Source organism: Phalacrocorax aristotelis, chromosome 23 (assembly GCF_949628215.1).
Source record: "Phalacrocorax aristotelis chromosome 23, bGulAri2.1, whole genome shotgun sequence".
Classification (NCBI taxonomy): domain Eukaryota; kingdom Metazoa; phylum Chordata; class Aves; order Suliformes; family Phalacrocoracidae; genus Phalacrocorax; species Phalacrocorax aristotelis.
Genome location: NC_134298.1, coordinates 2,946,736 through 2,968,390, shown reverse-complemented (window position 1 = coordinate 2,968,390; position 21,655 = coordinate 2,946,736). Strand labels below are relative to the sequence as shown.

The 21,655-nt window shown below is 48.9% G+C and overlaps 1 protein-coding gene across 2 annotated transcripts in view; it reads left to right on the top strand.

The window, feature by feature from the left end:
- Positions 1 to 21,655, top strand: part of LOC142067850 (acid-sensing ion channel 2-like) — a 103,404-nt gene that overhangs the window by 31,486 nt on the left and 50,263 nt on the right. The gene's annotated exons all lie outside the window — the stretch shown is intronic.

Here is a 21,655-nt window from a genome sequence, read left to right as displayed (position 1 = left end):
TATCTGTTTTTCTGTTTTTCTTTCCTCATTCAAAATCCTTAGTGGAGCCTTAGTGTTGCTTTTCTTTGAAGACACCCTGATCTTTGCTTCTGAGTGGGACTGGCTTGTCCCTGGCTTCTGCTTGCTTTAGTTCTTCTGTTCAAAGGAACTTGAAATGTGCTGCCTCTAAATTAACATCTTTGGGTATCTCCTTTCACTGCTCTTTAAAACCAAGCTTCCAGAGAGTAGATTAAATTGCAAAGGAACTAGGAGAGGCAGCTGGAGTCCAAGACCTGCGGATCAAATGCAGTGCATGCTTGTTTTGGTGACCGTCTATACACATTAGTGACAAGAAGGGGATGCCACTGCTCTAGGCTCAGTCTAGACAGCAGCGACGCAGCTGGAGTGATGCTGCACCTGCCCATAGTCGGTCTTGGCTGATGTTATCAATGTCAGCAGAAACGGTGTGAATTCGGGAGGGATGAGCTCTCTCTGGCGTCGGTCTCTGCTCTTGAAAGCCACATCCTCTGCCAGCCAGGCGCAGGCGGTTCCTGTCTGTCCATGGATGGGAGCAGGAGGCTTTGGGGTGATTTTGTGTTCTTGGCCCATCCTTGCCTTGGGATTTGGCTTCAAGGGGGAATTCAGGAGCTCTTTGCATCCCGTGGCTTGAGCAGGGAGCAGCCTCTGTGGCCCGATGCAGACAGTGGTGCCCGCTGCTGGGGGGATGATGGATGTGTTATGGGTGTGGTGGGCAGCAGGGAATACGCTGAAGGTCCCTCCTTGTTCCTCTCCTCAAAGGAAAGCAAACCACCACGGAAAATCACTGATGTTCAGTGCTGCTTCTCAGCCTTGTTGCCAGAGACAGCTCAGAAATGGGGACCTGGGCAACTTCCCTGTCCTATAAGTGCTTGTAGGGTCCAAGTTTTTTTGTAGAATGAGAAAACGGGGAAAACTAGTCCTGTCCTTTAGCTGGAGGTGACCTGATGCGTGTCCAGTGGTTTTATCCTCCAGCTCGCTATTATAGCTGCAGTCCCGAGGAGAAAAATCACTTATCCCCAGGTGCTCCCAGTCCTCTCTCCTCTGCTCGCTACCCGCTCGCGGGGGAGGCTGTTCCTTGCTTGGTGTCTTTTGGTGTTGTTTTTAGTTCCCCCACCCCAAATGCATCTTTCTTGACTTACGCATGCAAAAATCTGTCACCTTTTTTTTAATTATTTTTTTCCCACGCCTGTGGCTTTCAATCATCCCAAAGACAATCTGTGGTACCGGCGGTATTAATATTTCCACTTGACAGACTTAGCCCGGTCATTAAGAAACAAAGCCAACAGCTAACGGGGCCTCACTGACCCACGTCTGCTCGGGGTGACCTCCCACCTCCGTCCCGTTAGCCAATTTGTTACCCAATTTATAGCCCGTGTCCTTGGTTCGGGGTGACCAAGAGCAAAGCACGTGTGCCTGTCGCACCATCATCCTCCTTGTTAATACATCTCTTTCCAGCTCCGGTTACAGGCTTTCCTGCTGCGAGCGGGTAATGAAAAGCCTGCTGCCCCCGGTAAACAGCCCTCTGCCTGCAATTCGTTTGTGCGAGCTCTTTTGGAGCTGTGTTTAATTGGGATCGCATTTGGCTGGATTTACCTGCGGGTCGGCTTGCAACGTGACTCGATCCATACGGTGCATGAAGAAGGGTCTATAGAAAGCCTCATACTGAAACCTGTGTAGTAGTTGGGCTTGATTAAACTTTATATCTGCCTTTATAGCCCTGGATGCTTGCCCAGCTTGTTTTCCTGCTGGAAAAGCTATTAGAGCACCCGCTTTCCCCAGCAGTGGTTTCCCCGTCCATCTCCCGAGGAGAGCGGAGCATCTCTCCGGCAAGGCTGGGGGAGGCTGGCCCGGCCGTTTCTCCTCGCTCCCTTTGTGAGTTCGTGTCTCTTGGCTGAGTAACTACATTTCCCTGCGCTTTCCCTGTGTCTGTTTTAAAACTGGAAATTAAATACAGAGATGTCACAGAGCCTGTACATTGCACTGACCTGGTTAGAGGAGGAGACCTGGGACGCGTGTCCAGAGCCGGGCGCGCAAATCGGCCGCTTGTAGTGGGTGTTTTGCAGGGACTGTTGACAACCCAAGATAATAATAATAAGCTTCATTTTTGCACCATATTCTCGCCCCATCCACAGGCCAATTTCATGCTTTATTATGATTTCAATGTTTTAGTTTATGCCGCAAGTGGAAAATTATGTTAGGATTCAGAGAAGCTCATTAGAGCACATTAAAGCTCTCTGTGAGATGGTTCACTGGAATTAGAGGCTTTAACCTTGTTTAGTTAAAATTCAAAGCCAAGTCTGGCCATGGCAGGACTGGAAAGGATGGTTCACTCTGAGGTTAATGCACTTCATCAATCCACTTAGATTCCCTTCGCTGTTTCGCCGGCTGATGCAGCGTGCTTGTCCGGGCAACTCTGTGCCACGTCTCAGGACGCAGCACGCGCTCCTTCTGAAATCCACGGTGGGCCAGGGTGGTCAGTGCAGATGGCAGTCGGTTTGGCAACGAGTTGAGCATGAAAAGTGGGGTTTTTTCCCCAGATCTGACGCTGTCACTGGCTGCTGATCTGGGACAGGATTAAAAGTTGGTTGGGGGAGCTTAGCCACCCTGTGCCTGAGTCCATCCTACAGTCTCTTTAAAGCCTAACTCCCCTGTCCCCAGGTAACGTCGCGATCTCTGTCACTTCTAATTTTCCAGCTCAGTTTTGGCTTTAGGGAGTTGGAGCTTATTGTTCGTGTAGCACCTACCAACCACAGCCTTGAGCCAAGAACCCGCTTCCCTTTAAACCCCTGCAGAAGGACCTTGCTGGAGTGCAGCCGTGAGCCCGGCATCCTTGCAAGTTGCCTTCGGTCCCACCCCACTGCCACGCAAACCCTTTCCTTCAGGGAGGAGAGGGATGGATTTGTCGCCTACGAAGCTTGCCTGGCAGTTGTGGGGTGGTACCTCCCCAGCTTCTGGGAGGGCGTGATGCAAAGGGCTAAATAGGAGCTGTACCGCAGAGAGCATCACTGGCGCCACGGCGAGCATACTGATGTGTAGAAACAGATTTGGTCAGTGCTTATAGTTGATTTATTTATAGCATATATTGAAAAGGGATTTGGGATTAGAGCTTTGTTCTGCAGGCATCCAGGCAATAGCAGATGGGAATAGGATGTGCTGAGTTACAGCATGAGAACAGCAGGCACGTGGGTGCTCTCAGGGGTTCACCGGTGTGGTGTGGACCGCGTAAGACAAGTGACATGACCGAGGTCCCGCGGGGAGTCTGTGGCAGAGCATGGAGACGGATGGCAGTTTTGTGGCTTTTAGACTCATCCTCAGATATGTTAGGGTGGTCTAAACGGTTTCTGTGTCAGCTGGATTCAACTCCCAAGGTTTCTTTTCATGGGCTGAAATTGTCGTCTTGGCCACTGCCCCAAGTGGGAGCTGGCAATGGGCTGTTGAAGGAGGGGAAAAAGTTAAAAGGAAGAAAAAACAAAAGAAAAGAAGCAAACGAGGTTTTTTTTATGCTTAGTAGGAAAGAGTCTGGTTTTGAAGTACTGGGACAAGTGCCCTTCAGGGATTTGGCAAGGGAAATATCCCCGAGCAGACCTGCCTTCAAAGGTTTGGACTGGAAAGCTCCTGCAAAGTGCCTGCCAGTGTGGGGACAGTGGAGACAGCGAGGAGGCTGCTCTGTTGCTGAGTTTAAGGCTTCATTTGGGAAGTGTTTTACAGCAGGCAGATGTATTAAATGTCAGTGGTGTTGCCTGTCACCTTGGTTAAAAAATTCTCAGATAAGATATGGGGAAAAGTGAGAAAACTGGTCATCTTGGGCATTAATCACAGCTGTACCAGAAGGACGCATTTATCCCTCAGCCAAGCAGCAGCGCAGGGCGAGAGGGCTCGTGTGGTCACCTGCGGGACAGCAGCTTGCCACGGTGAATACGAGAGCTTTAACTTGGAGTCGCTGTCGAGACCTGCAGGGAAATCGGCGTCAGAGCCCTTTGGGGAGAGCTGGGGCTCCCGGCAGCGCTGATGTGGGACAGGGCAAGAGGATGGGTACAGCACAGGAGCGATTGCTATTTATGATATTGCTTCATATATATATTTTTACTAGCTATAATGTATATAATAGGGCTATAATATGTGGTTTGCTAGGGTGCAAGCAAGGCTTTTCTGCCTCTCAGACACCCCCTTTAGGAGCACGGCTGCACCCCAGCTCTGGTATTTCCTGTAGAGACAGTAAATTAAATCCCTGTGCTCTAAATCAAAAGCAACCTGGCCATTTTTTCCATGCCTCGGTATTGTTGCTGCTGTCCTCGCATGGTCATGATTTGCAAAAATCACTTCCTAAGTAAATAACGATCAATGCATCTGGGAGGCTGGGGAGCCGGGGGCATTATCTCTCTGAATTAACTTGATTGCGTTTAATGCGTGGGCAGCGGGTGGTTGGGGTTAGCGCAGGGGTTGAAATCTGAGCAACAAGTTACAAAGGAGGTGGCTCATTCCAACTTGGTGGAGAAAAGACAGGCAGAGGGTCTGGCTCTGTTGTACCTACCCATGGCACAGCGCCGGGGGGTGACTTAGGTGCAGGGCAATGGCAAGGGGTGCGGAGCATCGCTGTGCACCGAAGGCGGCGGCGTAGCGGGAGCCCCAAACGCTTGCCGCTTCCTCGGGGAAGATCTTAACGTCCACGAGGGATTTTAAATTTTTTTTTTTTGTATATAAAATCTGAAAAACCTGGTAAAAGCAAAGCGGTGCTTGTGGGGTGTCAGCAGCGTACAGGGAGAGACTATCTGAGCCGTAGGTTTCCCTCGTTAGCAAAGGGAGTTAGAACCACGCAGGCATAATTCAGTTTATCCTGCATATGGAGGAGATCGGGTGCCTTGTGTCCTTGCAGCATCTGTTGCTGTACCTGGCACATTGCTCATAGATAGCATTAAGGGAGATTAATTGTGCTCTTGCTGTCTAACCCCCATTGCTCTTCAAGATGTATTAAGCACCTGGAAACCTTACCCGGGGGGGGGGCTACAGTGTTCTTCTTGCTTCTAGTCCTTGTTTCTGGATAAAAAGAGTCGTTTCATATGGCCACCATATGCCATGGGGGACCCATGGGGCCAAGTGGAGCCTCAGGGAGATGGACCCCAAAGGCAGCTCATTACGTTACTCTTTGATCCAGCGCATGTATACCCCTACAAGCATCTGAGGATAATTAAAAGACTTATTAGATGTGGAGGTCTTTAAACATCAATCTGCTTTCCTCAAAATCCATTGACCTGGATAAGATAGACCAGGTAGCCGTTTACACTGATTAGTTAATGGGATCCATCCGAGCTCATAAGTGCTGGGAAGTGATGGGGAATGTACTAGCGACACAAACGAGAGTGGCACAGCGAAGGTGGGGGAGGCGGGGGTGCCACTGCCGCAGCCCTTTGGCAGCGAGCGCTGGCTGGCGCTGAGAGCTCAAGCTATTAAAATGAAATCTTAAATAAAACTTTCTGGACAGAAAGTCTTTAAAGTAATAACATTTTTTTTTAAAAAAATCTCCAAATATGAGTGGATTTGTGCTGGGGGATTGTCTGTGGCTTGCCGTGGTCATGGGTGAAGGAGCTTCGCAAAGTGCTTCTGTCCCCAGCGTCGCCGAGAGACTGGGCAGGGATGTGCCATTCCGTGGTGGTGCATCTCGGCCAGCGCCACACTTCATCCTGGGCTCTCCTTGACCGCAGGCGGTCACAGACCGCCGATGAACCCTCGTGGCCCAGCCAGCAATCACGACGGGAGCATTTTATAGAGCCCCCAAACCATCCCTGATCCCACAGCTGACAAGGCAGAGGTGCCAAATACAGCTCAAAACCCACTCCTGGGGCCAAAACACGCAATCCTACAGGCTACTGACATAAAAGGCTTCAGAAAACATATTGCTTTTATGGCATATTGCAATTTTCTGCATGCCCTATCTCATGCTAACAGCTCGCTGCTCTGCAAACGGCCACCCTCTCCGTGTCTGCAGTGGCAAGGCCAGTGTCTGACGTCACCTCTGACGTCACCACCTGCTCTGCAAACGCTCCTGGTTGTGGTCTGATTTATCCACCCCAAGTCCAACTCCAGGCGGTTGTTCTCTGCTTGTGTTTTGCTTTTACTTTATTGCATTGTGGCAGAAACAGGCAGTCTGAGTCCTTTGGAGCTAAAGTCTCTATGTTGTAGACTGGAGTTCTTAATTTTATTTTCCCTTTTTTTAGTCAAAAACAGGTGTTCCCTTTTTTTAAAAAAAAAACAAAAAGACAAAAGAAATTATGGAGAAGCAAAGGTTGTTTGAGCCAGGTCTGTGTTGCGTCCTGTGTTACATTAAATTGCATACGTAATTCCAAGCTAGGTCAGTTCAGCTGCTTTAATTGAGATGGGTTTGAAGTTGTTGTGCGTCATGTCCCTGAAGCATGGACCTGCCCACGCTGGTATTGCTGACCCTGTTGCTTTTGGTGATGTAGAAATTAAAAATAAGTTTGCATTTGCTTCGTGATCCTTCCATGGCTTCTAGTATAACCTGAGGCGTCCCCACTGCCTTCAGTTTTTCTTTCCTTGGATGCTCACCTTATGTCTTGATCCACTGTTGGGTTGCACAGTTCGGCAGAAGTTGAGCCCCCTTGTTTTCTAACCAGCCTCGGATAATTCTGGGTGGCTCTGGGCGGCTGGGCTTCACTTCGGAGTGATGCTCAATTGCGTGTGTTATCGTGACCAGGTTTGTTGTATTCTCGGGAACAGAATTAAGACTCCAAATGGAGTCAAGTGCCAAGTCACTCTATTTGGCCGCCAACAAGTACGCAGGAGAAAAGGAGAGAAAGACAAAAAAAAGGAAAAAGAGAGAGAGAAAGAGAGAGAGAGAGTTACAATAGCTACCACCACGGCTCTGCGGCGCCCCGTCAGTCCGATGTATCGTCAGTCCGGCGGGGGAGCGTTCCCACTGGTCTCTGCTGGTTCCGCCATTTATAGCATGTCTCGTTGCATAGTCCATGACCTGGTTTGCACGGCCACATCTCCCACTCGGCAGTATCGTCATTAGAGGGTGCTCGACGGTTCCAGAGGGTTCCAGGGGGTCCAAGCCCCCTCCCGTATGTTGTAAGATGACCCTGGGGCCAGGCGCATGTGCAGAGGACGGGGCCTATGTGCTCCGAGACAACGAGATATAGATAACTTCCTCAGTTGCCATCGTGGTGAAGCCTTGGTAGTCAAGCCATTCTGCCGACAATGTTGAGACAAGTTTCTGGTCCCTTACACCTTAACACACCCATCTCCTGAGTTGCCCAAACTTCTTTTCTTGTGTGGCTTTCTGGGGTGAAACCCGACAGCATCCCAGAATGGCACAACCTGCCTCCGCACCTCGCATCAGGACCATCTCTAGGCTCAGCCTTAACATCTCTCCAGGCAGAGGAGCCTTAACAAAATCTATCCACCCTGCCAGGTCCTCACATCAGCAAATAATAATGGAATAACCCAACGTGGAGCCGTCAACTTCAGGAGAGAAATCCGTGCTTCGCTTCCCTGTTCCCATTACAATCTCAATTTTGTGGATTTGGCCTCAGCTCATCCCAGTGTGTGTCAGAAGGAGAAGGTTGGAGGGATTTGTTTAGTTCTGCTCATTTTCCAGTTCAGGTTCGCTTGTGTGGGGCCGGCCGGTTGCCTCTGCAATTTGTAATTTGCTTCTATGCCAGGGCTGTTATTACGTTAGCAACAATAAACTTTCAAGCTGTCAACCCTTCTTTGCTGATAATAAAATGCGTTGTGACTAACGCATCTTTGCAAGGCAGCCAAGTAGCCCAGGAGCAAAGTGAAATAACCCAATGCGATGACTAACAAAATTATAATGTGTGGAGGGAATAAAGACCCAAGTTATTACGTTGCTTTACAGAAGCTTTTAGCATTTCAGACAGCTGCTCTTGCTCTAACCTAATGCTGCTTTGCTTTTAATTGACTAGTAATTGCTAGTGCCTGAAGATGGCTGTTGGTAGGGACACGGGACGTTTCCTCGCTGGTTGAATAGTCAGGCCAGGTCCTCTTTTAGTTTCATTTCTGATAATCCGTCTCTGTTAGTTGATTTGGTGTAGATGAAGGAAACACTTGTTCTCCTGTCCCTGGAGCTGGTCCTTTCCCTCCTCATCATTATTTCAGACCTTCTTGGTAAATAGTTCCCATAACTGTGCTGTGTTTGAGGTATGTATCTGTACACCTGTATAGTATATGGAGCAGCTTATCTCCTAAAGGCACCTAACTGGTGTAGGAGCTAAGCCGCTTCCCGGAGGGTATGAGACAGGCTGGCCAAGACCCACTAAGCTGTTGAGATCCAGGAAAAAAACAAGGGGACTGAGGAGCACGTGTTCCCCAACATGCTTGGCTGTTTGCGATGCCACGTGGCATCACACGGCTCGGAGGGTACTTGGTATGTGCCTTCTTGTTGAAACCCAAAAGGCTGGGAAATGGGGTTTATCCATGACGGAAACCATAGCGGTGGCCAGGCCTGGGCCGACAGGACTTGATGGTTTTGCTTCATGAAACCATGGTTCCAACCCAGCCTTGGACCACGATGCTGGAGCAGTAGGTGCATGGAGACAGTCCCCTGCCCTGGGAGTTTGTATCCAGCTCACGCTGGAGCATCAGTCTCATAGCAGGGTCAGTTTGAGCCTTTATTTCTTACTGGCGTAATTGTAAGCATGGAGAACGGGGTGACCCTCAATAAGGGTGAAGGCAGAAGCAGGGCAAGCAATCATGGGGAAAACATCACAAAATGGTCTCCCAGGATGAGATCCCGTTTTGCCTTTTGGGAGCCAAAGCTAAGAAAGGATAAAAAACCCTTTTCTGTTGATGCGGGACCACCTCCGTGCAAAGAATCCCTCCCTGCTCTCCCCTCAGCTATTTTTTTCCCTCCACTAACTCCCTCCACTCCTTTCTATATTGACTTGGCGTCTCGGACAGGTCAGCTGTGACAGCCGCCGTGATACAAAATGTGCCAGCTCAGGCTAAGTTAGTTCAGACAAATAATATCTCCAAGGCTGACTCCATACAGCTGACTTGGTTGGGAACAAGTAGCTGCAAAAGCCCTTGACAGAGCATATGAGGCTTTCCAGGATCTGGCAATATTTTTAAGAAGTCACCAGGGAGACGTGAAAAATGCAGACAGCTTCCAGAAATTCTTCTGTATTTCTTATTTCATTGTGAAGGATGGTGGCGGCAAGATCATGTCTGCCCGCCCACGGCCAAGGGACTGCTCAGGGCAGCTGCAGGGTAGCAAGTCGGGGGTGGGGAAAGGAAAACTGACTGTATTGAAAATGGAGAGCCCTGATGAAGCTGTCATGTACTTCCCTGGTGGGGCTAAGGCTTTGATGGATTCACAGAATCCCAGACTCACAGAACAGCAGGGGTTGGAAGGGCCCTCTGGAGCTCACCCCGTCCCACCCCCTGCTTGAGCAGGCACCCCCAGAGCAGGGGCACAGGGCCGCGTCCAGGCGGGGGGTGAATGTCCCCAGGGAAGGGACCCCACAGCCTCTCTGGGCAGCCTGTGCCCCTGCTCTGGCACCCGCACAGGGAAGGGGTTTGTCCTCATGTTCAGGTGGAACTTCCCGTGTTCCAGCTTGTGCCCATGGCCCCTTGGCCTGGCGTTGGGCACCACTGAAAAGAGCCCGACCCATCCTCCTGACACCCGCCCTTCAGGTATTTATAAGCACTGATGAGATCCCCCCTCAGCCTTCTCTTCTCCAGGCTGAACAAACTCAGGTCTCAGCATTTCCTCACAAGGGAGATGCTCCAGCCCCTGATCACCTTGGTAGCTCTCCACTGGACTTGCTCAAGGAGTTCCCACATCCTTCTTAAACTGGGGGGCCCAAAACTGGGCACAGTACGCCAAATGTGGTCTCACTAGGGTTGTAAGGAGGCTCTGCAGATAGCTATGAATATATGGAGTTATAACAAAGTATGGTTTTGGAAGGAAAAGAGAAAAGTTGTTTGTGGTAGAATCTGCTGCAGTGAGAAATGCTCCATCCCTCTCTGCCAAAGCACCCAAGGGAAGGTTTTGGGGCTGGGGGCTCCTGGGTTTACCCACTTCAGTGATGCCCATTTTGTTTTTCCTTTCCTCTTGTTTTTCTTGGCCTCTTGGGACAGACCTTGTGTCCACAAAGACTTGCTTAGATTTACTTTGCCAATAGCAGGTTGTTCATAAAAGCTTTTCTCTTGAAGCTGCATTTTAAGAGCTTCCTATTGTTTACCCAGAGATAATTCTCCATCGATGTCATTTAATTAATCCGTCTGGCATTCGGGTCATGCAACAGCTCTTTACTTCCAAGTGCACCATCCCTTGGAGCCCTTGTTTCAAACACAGCCCATTTTGGCTGCAAGAACTGTTTCTGCTGCAGCCGAGCATCGCTCTCCCTTTGCATCCTGTGCAGGCAGGTCCCTTGCTGCAGCAGCTTTGCATCCCCAGGCCACTGCAATCCCTGCAGCATCCTGACTCTCAGCAGCATCCCCAGCCCTACACAGAGTCTACCGAGCGCAGCCCCGTGTGGCTCCCAGCCCCTCACCCGCCTGCAAGCGTGGCCTCCTTCCCCTGCTGCCTGCAGGATGCTGCCATGCGCCCGCTCTTGGTTTTCCTGCATAGGAATTGCACGGATCAAACTAAAATTCCCTTTTTATAGGTAGGTTTGGTGTCAAAATCTCTCTCAAGTCCACTTGAAGGAGTTTCTGAAATAGTCTTTCTCATTGGTGCCGCTAAGCAAATAGAGCTGCGTGTGTTTATATGCTGGATGTGCAGGATATCATCGGGAACTGAAATTGCATCAAATAAATTCCTTGAAATGGAGAGAAGGAAAATCTTTATTCAGTGAGCTGCTCAAATGGAGTGCTGAAGAACCGAGCCTTTTAGGGAATGTGTCAAATTAATTACAAAATAAGGCCTTTACATTTCTGAACAGCTGGTTTTTACATTTTTAGAGTTGAATTTTGGTCATGATTACTGTAGGCTTACTCCTGCGAAGCGAACCATTAAACAAGACCAAGGGAAAGCTAAGGGAGTCATGGCATCTGTAATTCCAGGGCCGGACTGGGGTGTTCATCCTGAGGGTTCAGGGATTTTCGTCCTGGGGGGGTGGGTGGGTGGGTGTGTGTGTGTGTGTATATATATATATATAGTGGGTATTTTCTCCTTGAGAAAGTGTTTTCGGGTGCTTTTATTAGTTAGGAGGGCAGGGACCAATGCATGCTACCTGCATAAAATTTAAAAGGCGAAAAGAAGACAGGTATAAAGACATTTTATGTAGTTGCTTTTGGAAGCCTTTGCGCTGCGCTTCTAGGGACATTTGCTTTTGGATCAGAGGATGTTCCCACCGCTGGTGGCATCTGGGCTTCTTCAGAGCACATTTGGTTGCTGCGCTGTGAACTTAACACCCGGCGAGGGCAAAGCGATGCTGTCCAGCGGCATCCCAGGGAGAGCTTGAAAGTAAAAATATATAGTTGTTTTGAGTGCAGGTTCTCAGAACTCTGCATTATTGCAATCTTCTGCTTCTGCAGCAGCAGCCAGTGGCTTTTACAGCAGGGTGGCGGGTTTTGTCCGACAAATGCTGCTCCCTCCCAGCATCAGCTTGGCCAGCGGCAACGCGCTTCTGCCCGTACGTTAGAAAGAGAAGTCTCTCTATAGGTGCTTGGATACCAAACTGTCACGTTTGGAGGGGGGACGGATAATTGGACCAAGGATTTGGCACTTGGTGCCGAAAGGGTCTTTGCGGTGCAACTAGGACCCTCATCTCAGCCTCGGAGCTGGAAGAGGCGGTGTGGTTCGGGGGCTGGCAGGTTCTGGTGGAGACACATATATAAATATACTTGGCAAGCTAATTAAAAGGATATATTTTTTTTCTACTTTAAAACCGTGCTGTGTGCACCGAACAAACTCATTTCCTTGCCTGGGTTATGAACATCTTCTGATGTTATTACGAGCTAGAAGCAACTAAAAGCACTGAAATGGGCCACGTTGGCTTCATTTTCACGTGTGCTCAGCTCCAGGTACCAGATCTCTGGCTCCAGGATGCTCCAGGGAGCTGAGGGGTGGTTTGTGTCTGGCAAAAGTTTAATTGTGCTTTTTCTTACCTCCTACAGCTCGGGGTCTGTCTCTCATCTGCACCAAGGGGCAGGCAGTGCATAGTTTGAATATTTCTATATCTAAATATTTTTTAAAGGAAAAAAAAAACCCATCTGGGAAACTATGATGGTCCATAAAGTGCTTTGAGTCCCCCTTGAGTGTGAAACGTGCTGCAAAAACGTAAAAAAGGACCTCGTGGGTACTTAAGCCCTTTGGTAGTGAGTAAATAGACTTTAGACTGTGGTGGACCATGAATAGGCTCTATGGAGGTCTCCGCCAAAAATATCTGAGGGTTGGTCTTGAGGAGGGATGCAGATGAGTTGCCCAGCTCCCTCATGTCCTGGTTCACCCTGTGTTTGCTGTAATAAAGGGATATCCCTTACTTTCTCTTGCCTTGCTGCGTTTCACACTTGCATTTACAAAGCAAATTATCCCTGTCCCAGGGTCTGGGGACATCCTTGGGCAATGCCGCTCCCCGTGGGATCACCGGTGTCATTATAATTAACCTGAAATTCCACATGCATCGGGATCTCTCGTGAAGGGTTTGAGTCAAATAAAGAGTTAAGAGATTAAAAAAAACCACCTTGCCTTTGGACTAATCAGGCTTTCGTCCATCATCAGTGATGGAGGAGGGACGCAGCCACAGAGGAGATGCTCGTGCCTGGCCGGTGCTTCGTCTCTTGCACTAGATACCGTGTTGCTGCTGCTCAGCTGAGGGCTGTGTGCAGCAGGTCCTTTAACACACCCCGGCTCGTGGCGAGAGCCGGGGTTTCGCTGTGTGCGTCTGGTCCTGGGGCTTCGATCGAGTCATTTGGAGGTAGTTCCTAAAATCCCCCGCGTAACTCAAAGCACCGGCTCTCTGCCGTGGGGTGCTGTGTCCCACTGCCTTTCTGGAACGGTGAGGGGCTCCTTGGAGCTGTGGCTGTACAAATAATAAACAGCAGCTACAAAATCTCTCGCTGAATCAGCTACTTCAGCGGTAATTTAGATTAAAAGGCTAACTGAGGTTAATCCTTTAGCCAAAGGATGCTTACAGAGTGTCTGTGCTGCTCTGGCTGCGGACTGTGGAGGGGGTACTTGTGTGAAGTTCGGGAACAGAGAATGCAACATTATTTTGTTGCTGGCTTTTTTTTGTAGTGGTTTTGTTTGTTTGTTTGGTTTTTAATTTCCCCTGGAAAAATATTCCTGTCCTTTTCATAGCGTCTTTTTAGGGCTGTCTCCAAAAAGCTGTCATGCAACAACCATGCTACATGTACGTTTGCTGTGAACAGCAGAGCCCGGCTGTTGCTGCTTGCCTGATTATATCAGCGTATATATTCCATACTCCAAATCTGATTCAATCCCACATAGAATTTTATCAAGAACGATTTATATTAACCCAGTGGGAGTCAAGTGGATTTGCCGAGAGCGTTTTCTTTGCCGCGCTGCTGTCGTGGCTGGAGATCTCGCTGCACAGGCCCCTTGGCGGGGACCGCGATGCTGGGGTGCAGCCCCATGCCGTGCTCTCCTCCAGCGCCGCTCTGCTCTAAAATCTGACTGTAAAAATACCAACAAATCATGCCTGCTTTACTGCCACTCACTGATTTCTAGATCCAATCTGCCCCATTTACAAGTGTGAATTCTTCTTCCCTGCCTGCCAGTACCAATTTGCCCTGGAATCAGAAAGTTAAGTTTGTCATGTCCTTGGCAATGATGAGGATATAAACTTGCAGTTGCACCCCTGGGTGAGTGTTTGTGGCTGAAAAATGGGCCAGTAAACAGGGCTGCTGCTGCCCCCAGCTGCGCTGGCTCTGGCCAGCTGGAAGTGGGGGAAAAGAGCGAAAAGGTTTGACTTCATAGTCAAATAATTCGATAGGTCAATCTTTGGCCTATAGACAGCCAGCCGAGCAGGAAGGGGCCATGGTTACTAATGCCCTTTTTGCAAGAAATTCACTCTAATTTTCAAGCACAGCATTTTTTTATACCTTGCTATAAACCAGTGGCTGCATAGAGCTGTCCCTCTTGTCCCATGTGGTTTAAATGGATGGATCCGTCCTGGGGAAACAGGTGCTTGGGTGCAACGAATCCTGGTCATCATCAGACTTAGGCTTAAAATGAACTGTATCTGTGTTTACGTCTAACTGTACCTGTATATGTACCTCCATATGTACTTCCCTCCCTGCTTTGCCTTTCTCCACTGATTGCAGGAGTCTTGGTAGCAGGGTTTGGCTCCACATTTTACTGTAAAGGCCTGAATTTAGGTGAGATAAAATCTGCTTTAGCTGTTACTTTCCTATTTTCCCTGCTATAAGGGGACCATTTGTTTTGCAGCTTCTCATTGGCAGTAATTTGGTTCCAGCTGGGGATAGACCAGCCGACATCTTACTCTAGGTAATGCTGCTTCGTTTGTCCTATCTCCGGCTGCAGAAATCCCGCGATACCATAACGCACCTGCGTGGCAGGGAGTAGAGAGGCGGAGCACGATGGGGTCAGGCGTGCGCAGCCCCGGGAGCGCGCACCGAGGTGCCTCTGGTGCACTGCTTGCCCCGTGAGTGCAGCAGCCGCCTCCTGTGAGCCGATGCATGGAGGTTGTCTCGCTCTGCAAGGCAAGGTTGCATAGTAGTGTGTCAAAAGTGGTAGCATTTTACCTAATTAGAGGCCTGATTCAGCTCACGCTCATCTGTAGCGAACTCCCACTGCCTGCGTTCGGCACGGGATGGTATAAACACGGCTACAATGTCTGCGCTCCTCGTATTACCATAATTTCCAAGCACCTCGCAGGCATCAATGCAGGTGTCCTCACATACTCCTGTGGAGTCAGGCACTGCCGATAGCCCTATTTTACCTATCCACAGGCTGCATTTTCCCCGCAGGAGGTGAGAAACATGACAGCTGCCTGTCCTGGCAGCTCCACGCACTCAGAGGGTGTCCTTGAGAGGAGACTCGCCACCACGCTGACGACACGTGCACGAGTGATGGGGAATTGCTCTGCGTGCACGAGCAACGGAGAACAGCTTTGCTTGCTGGGATTTTCTGCACTGGAGAGCACTGGGGTGTTGCTGGGAGGTCTATGTGCAGCCAACAGGTGCGAGAAGGACACCATGCATACAGCCGCCCCAACATTCGCGCTTCCAAATGATGTAGCCGTCACAAGAAAGTCAAAGAGAGTGCCTTGTGCTAACTTTTGAGCACCTCTAACTAAAATGCCTGCAAGTGCATTATGGAAATATCTTTCTCAATTGACTGTAGAGAGAACTTCAGAGCGTAAATGGTGGTGCTCTGAGTTATGGCTTGGTCAGATGCTGGTGAGAACGTACAGTGCAATTCACACTGGCCATGGTGGCCAGGCTGGTCCTGAGCCTGTGCTGGGTGGGGACAGGCTTTGCTTTTCCTTGTGTGCCAAATATTTCACTTCATCCCGAAGTTGTAACACTCAGGGCTGTAACTAGTAAAAGCCTCCGCAGTTTTAAGCTTCGCTGGCTACAGAGATGCTGTTTTCAGTACGACATTTTGTACTTAATCTCCTCTGAGTAAGGACGAGGGAAGCGGTTGCTGCTTCTCCTTCAGAAAAGGCATGAGATGAAGTTGCTTCACTGGGAATATTCGGAGCTGTTTGTCCTTTTCATGCGGCTGATGCCTCCCTCCTGTGCTGGCTCTGCGGAAAGGCTGGACTTTCTAGGCAGGATATGGCCTAAAAAACTCCAGACGTAAGAATTTGTAGCGAGGAGCAAACGCTTCTGGCGTTGGCTGGGGAGGAACCGTCATGCAGGTTCTCAGTATCTCGGGAGGGTTGTGGAGGGGCTGAAGGCCATGGCTGAGGAGTCTCCAGCCAGTCTCACCCTGGAGGACCAGGACAGACCGGCTCATGGGAGTTTCCCCATCCCTCCTTTGGCTGTGGGGTGCTGCTTGATGGTTTTAAGGTGCATGGGAGTTCTGAAAATGGTCAATCAGCATTTTCTGGAGAGCTCATTTGGTACGTGATATCCTTCCTTAGCTGGAGGGGTTTGGGTGTGACGCTGATATTTCAAGTCCAAATGTTTTGTCCGCCCTCTTTGCTAAGATTCCATAGCACCTGCATGCTTGTCTTCACGTGGATGGGCACTGAGGGGATCCGTGGCCTCCTGTGGCACGCTCTCGAGGTATTTTTGGCAGGGCCATACAGCATCATTGCCGTTGTCAGTCCCAGAGCTGCTGCTGGGCTGGAGACAGAGCTGTGCTGCTACTCGGTAGGGAGTTCAGCAAGGGTAATGAAGAACAATTCATTAAACGAATCAGTGGGGAGAGGTTAGGAAGACAGATTGTAATTATTATCTAAATGAATCCTGGCCTTCAAGCCGTGTGCTGGCACCTGTTAAAAGGCTCCGGGGCTCCTACTGCCGGGATGCGCAGAGCTCATCCGCGGGTTGCTGCTGGTGGAGGGACAGCCTTGGTGGTCACGAAGGAGGAAAGCAATACACCGTCACCCGCCTTTCTCCTCTTTCCACACCATCTGCTGCTTCCTGAGGGCATCGTCCAGGTTGTTGTCTCGTCTGACCTCGTTCAACCCAGGTCTGGTGATATCGTGGGCCGGGCCTGGCGTGTCTCGGGCCGTTGACCTCATTTCACCCGCGTACGATGCATGTTGGTACCTGCCGGGTGACCTCACACTTGTGCTGGGGCACTGACCTTCATAACATTAGAAACTTCTTGTTAAAAACACCCCACTGTCCCCCCCCAGCCAGTAAAGAGTGGCGGCAGGCGTTCTGCATCAGGTTACTGAAGGACCGGTGGATCGTGTTCTGCAAACTGAGCCCTGGGAAATTAAGAGATGCTCATGGGTTAATTTCTGTTCATGTGGGAGAGAAACCTTTGTGGGAACATGCAGATATTGTTTCCTACGACTGATAAGTTGCGGTCCGGTGGGACAGAGCTCCTGTCGCATTCTTCTGCGTCAGTTTGCTATGTGTGGAAGTAATTAGGGCTTGATGGGGATCAGAGAGAGGGTAGCAGTTTTCTTAGTTTATGGATCAACATAATTCTCAAGTATTTGGAGCTTCACCATTATAGTTTATTCATTTGCTGCCAGAATATTAGTGCTATATTTCTTTTTAAATATCCACTCAACCAGTGCTAAATTGCAGTGATGGCTGTGGAGGTGATTTATGCCAGCTATAAGGACCCTCCATAAGCACTCACCGCTCAAACCAATGCTTGCACCAATGTGCCATTACAGGGAGGGGCCGATTGCACAAATAATAAGAAAACGGCAATATTTCTCAGCGAGTTAAACGTGTCAGCCTGTCGCGCCTCTGCGTTAGTGCTGCTAGAGTGTAACTGTTCTTGAAGGGTGGAATATCGGGGTATGAATTGTGATCCGCTGGGCAACATTTAATGCCATCCTATAAAATAAATTAAAAAGAGAGTTGGTCCTGTCCAGTGGCAAAAACTGGTTTTGAAGACGGAGATCGATGTGTGAGGAGAATTATGCGTTATGTAGCAGGTTGTTGGCAATGGTAGACTATTACATTTGGGATGCTGGCCGCTGCTAGTTTGTAAAAGAAATAACATTAATGCCAGTACAAGGCTATCTTAGCCTCAGGCGGTACCTAGGACCTCAATAACTTCTTATTTAAAAGCAGCAGACTTGTATAAAACCAGAGCTGACATCCCTGCTGTTCCCATACAGTTGTGCGACAGTGGTGCCCAGAGGGGTGCAGGCAGACATCGAACTGATCTCAGCGAAGCATCTCCTTGCCTTGCCTTGCAGAGTTGCTTGACAAGCCCCGCTGGGATAACTCAGTCTTGGAGGCCGAAAGGAAAACCCTGTCCTTGTAAACACATCTCTGACAACTTTTATGGCTCTGCTTTCCGGAGGGAGCTCCATCCCCATTATTCTTCTCCGTTGCGAGATTAAACCTGACACCATGAAGGATGGATAATATTTTGCTTGTCTGACATGTTTCTATGCCAGGTTTCTGATAATACAAAACAAACACGAATTTAAAGAGAAATCCATGGCTAACCTTTGAGGGGGAGAAGGTAACAAAGTATGTCATCTATATGCGTTTTCCCTCGTGGCTTACGTTAATGTTTGAAAGAGCCGTGCCTTGTCTTATGGTTTCTTGAGGCTGACTGACCAAGTCACCTTTTGAATACATGAGTCTGTGAGTTTTTTGTGTTGCCGCAGTGTTTTTGTAGGACTGAGATACATAATCCTCTCCAACGAAGAAGATGCTCATTTAGGCTTGCATCTCCCTCTGCATGAGATAAGGACTTGGTTCCTTCTTTCCTTCTGCGCTTCAGTTCGGAAGGGAGGTGAAGCCCTTTCTGTCCGTTAGGTGTGGATTCCCTCCTTACGACGCTGTCATTGCAGGCTTGTTCTCCTTTGGAAAGAGATCCTCTTGGGATGTGACGCTTCAGAAACCTGTTTATTGTAGGCATCCGTTGCGATTTGCTCTTCGCAGCCATCATTTCGTTTTAAATAACGTACTGCTGCCTCCTGCCAGGGTGTGAGCAAATGGACCATCGTGATGTGCTTGCATGGAGCCAACCGGACCGTGCTGTTCCTTGCACCTCGAGTGAAATAATGACATGGCTCGATGCCACCGTTGGCTCAGCAGGTGCCATGGGAGAGCTGGTAGCTATGAGAATGCGTCGCTGTGCCAAAAATTCAGAAATAAGGTCGTCTTTCCTCCTAAGCAGGATCTTTTTCCCATCATCTCATGTACGTTCCTGGCCAAACCCATCTCTGTTCTCCCCAGGCCCTTTCAGCTTCGTGCTCCCCTTCTCCTGGACCTGTCTGCAAGGTCCCTTCATTTTCCTCTTTGCTCCATGATGCTGTTGGATGTGGTTTGATAGGACACATGTCTCTGAACCTTTGTGTACCGCAATTGTGGAGAAAATGGTCGTGAAGGATGTTAATTCGCTCTCTTTTCAATGGCTAGTACCTTAATCTGACAACTAATGTCTTGCCTTGTCAGTGAGCTCTAGCCTGCGTCTTTGTCCGGATTTAGAAAAGTCATTTACAGACTTCAAATTACTTGCTTTTACCATCATTTTGCTCCATATTGAGAGGATAATTTATCAGCAGATATGCTTGTTCTGTGTATGCCGGTTATAAACTGTGAAATACCTTTTTCTCTATTACTCTGGTCAGGCTTGCTTGCATTTTGAATATCAGTCTTTTTTGCCCTGTTGGTTTGACACACAGCAGGATATACATTGGTGTCTCAGCGCTTTTGATGGCGCTGACTTCTGTTTCGTACGTGCAGCCTGTTTGAGATACCCATGCTCTGCTTTTTAATTTCACAGGATACAGGATTTTTTCCCTTTACGTGCTAAAGAAGGGCTCATTGTGTCACTCAAATACTATTTCACAGATTTTGAATGCGTTTATCATTGTACTGAAATGGGGATTTTCAGATGAGCTGACAAAGAGGTGGTCCATCAAGGAAAAAAATTGGTATTTTTATAGACTATTCTCAAGGTACGTGTTTGTATTTTTGTTTTTGGCTTGTGCTGGACCTTCGTTTTATTGCAAGTTACAACATTGCTAACAGCAAGGAGTGCTGTTTTCCCCTAAGACAAATAAACTGAGGTTAAATCATTCTGCTCTGCCTCGTGTTTACTGTCTCGGGTGTATCATGGCACTTAGTATATACTGATGTTGCCCTTTCCAAACAGCTCTACCCTTCTGTCCTGATGATCTGATAACGCTCTGAATCCTCCCCTGTTATCAGGGAGTTCAAAAGAGCCCGAAACCAAGAGGATCCCCTGAAAAAAAGTTGTATCTTCCCAAATAATCATTCATAGCAAAGGTGAAAAGGTGAGGACCAGCACAACCCCATTTGTGAGTTGAAATGAACGCATATGGGGTTCTGAACTTGGCAATGTCTTTTTAAGTGCTGTTATAAATAGTCTTTTATAGCTTCTTAGGGAAAGATGGAAGCCCTTGTGGCTGAGGCTCGAGAGGGGTACCCGCGGTTGTGCCGTGCCATAGCCTGCCGCCACCGTGGGCACTGAGCACCGTGGCTGAGACCCGCTGTGCCCGGCTCGGCTGCGTGCAGGCAGGATTTATATCTGGGGGTGCCATAAATAGCTATAAATGTCATCTATAGATACATATATATGGCATTTCTCTATGGTTTGGTAGGAGGCTGTCCACACGGGCACGCGCTGCCCGGGGTTTCTCCCAGCAGAGGAGGTGGAAGGAGCCTGCCCCAGGTTTGAGGGAGGAGGTAGCTGGCCCTGGGGCAGTGGAGGGGAGGGGATGGAGGAACGGCCCGTCCTTTTCAAGTCACCATTTGATTTCTTTTTCTGGGATTGGGGTCCCAGACACGCAGCTGAAGTGAGCCTCGGGCCCCTGTCACGTGAGGTCTTGTTTGTTGGATAAACATCCTAACTCCTCCGAACTGGAGGTTTTACACTTAAAATTTTATAGCTGCAAAGGGCTGTATAAAAAACCCCATAAAATTGCCTGGATTTATTTGGCTAAAGACTGCACTGGGTACATCAGCATCTAAATCCTTATTCAGCATTTACGTTGCGCTGTTGCTCTCTATATAAGCTTGCTTGTCCTGTGATTTTCACTAATGCAAGTTTTCTTTTTGCTGTATTTTAAAGTATCCTAATTAGATATTTTTGACTTCTACCTTCAAAGCCTATCTGGGAAAACCCATCTACAGGCACTGGCTGCTAACCCAGGCTTACTGTTGTTCAGCTTATCTTTCCAGCTTGAATGGTTTAATAGGTCAGTCAAGTATTAAAATGGAATTTTCACTTGGATATTAAGTCTTTTTTAAAGGGCATATTTTTTTTTCCTGCACATGCTTCATATCTCTGTGTCCCTTTTGCTCTGATTGGAGGTTTTTAACTTGAATATGATTTCATATTTCTCTTTTTTCCCCTGTTTCCCTGATGCTGTGATTGTGAGGCATATGTCAATATTTGAGGAGAATAAATTGCTGATGACTCCAGCTTCTGTTTGGTTTTATGAATCATCTTGGGGTCGTATGATCTCAGCATCTGCGTTAGGGACGTGCGATTTCGGGCAGGGCTGCAGCCAGCGTGCTGCTTGGTGTTGGGCTCCCCCCGCTCTGAATAGTCATTAACCGATGTTTGCCAGTTGCTCACTGATTGCAAAACCTGGACTTGTCAGAGCCGTGAAGCAGCAGAGTGACTCGAAGACGACACACGCTCCCCGTTTCACATTGGTGCTTGTCAGGAGGCACCACGTGCAATGCTTAGGGGATTTCTGAATGGCTCTGAGCCCTTTTGTCCTCTTTCAGTATAGGAAGCAGTTCCACATATCTGCATAGGAGATATGTGGCAAGGCATAGGAGGGACTTGGGGTGTTTTAATCGTTGGTTGTCCATGTGTTCTCCCAGTGAAGGGGAAGGCTGAGTGCAGGACTTGGCAAGGACTTGGCAATGCCCGAGACTGGCAATGCCACTGGGGGCAAAGATGTCGCATCTCCGCTCCCCACCAAGAGCTGCTGGTGGCCTGGCAGCCCCCACCTGGGCTTTGCCCGGAGTTTCTTTCAAGAGACAGGCCAAAATGAGACTAAAGAAAGATCAAAAGCAATGGAGGAAATCT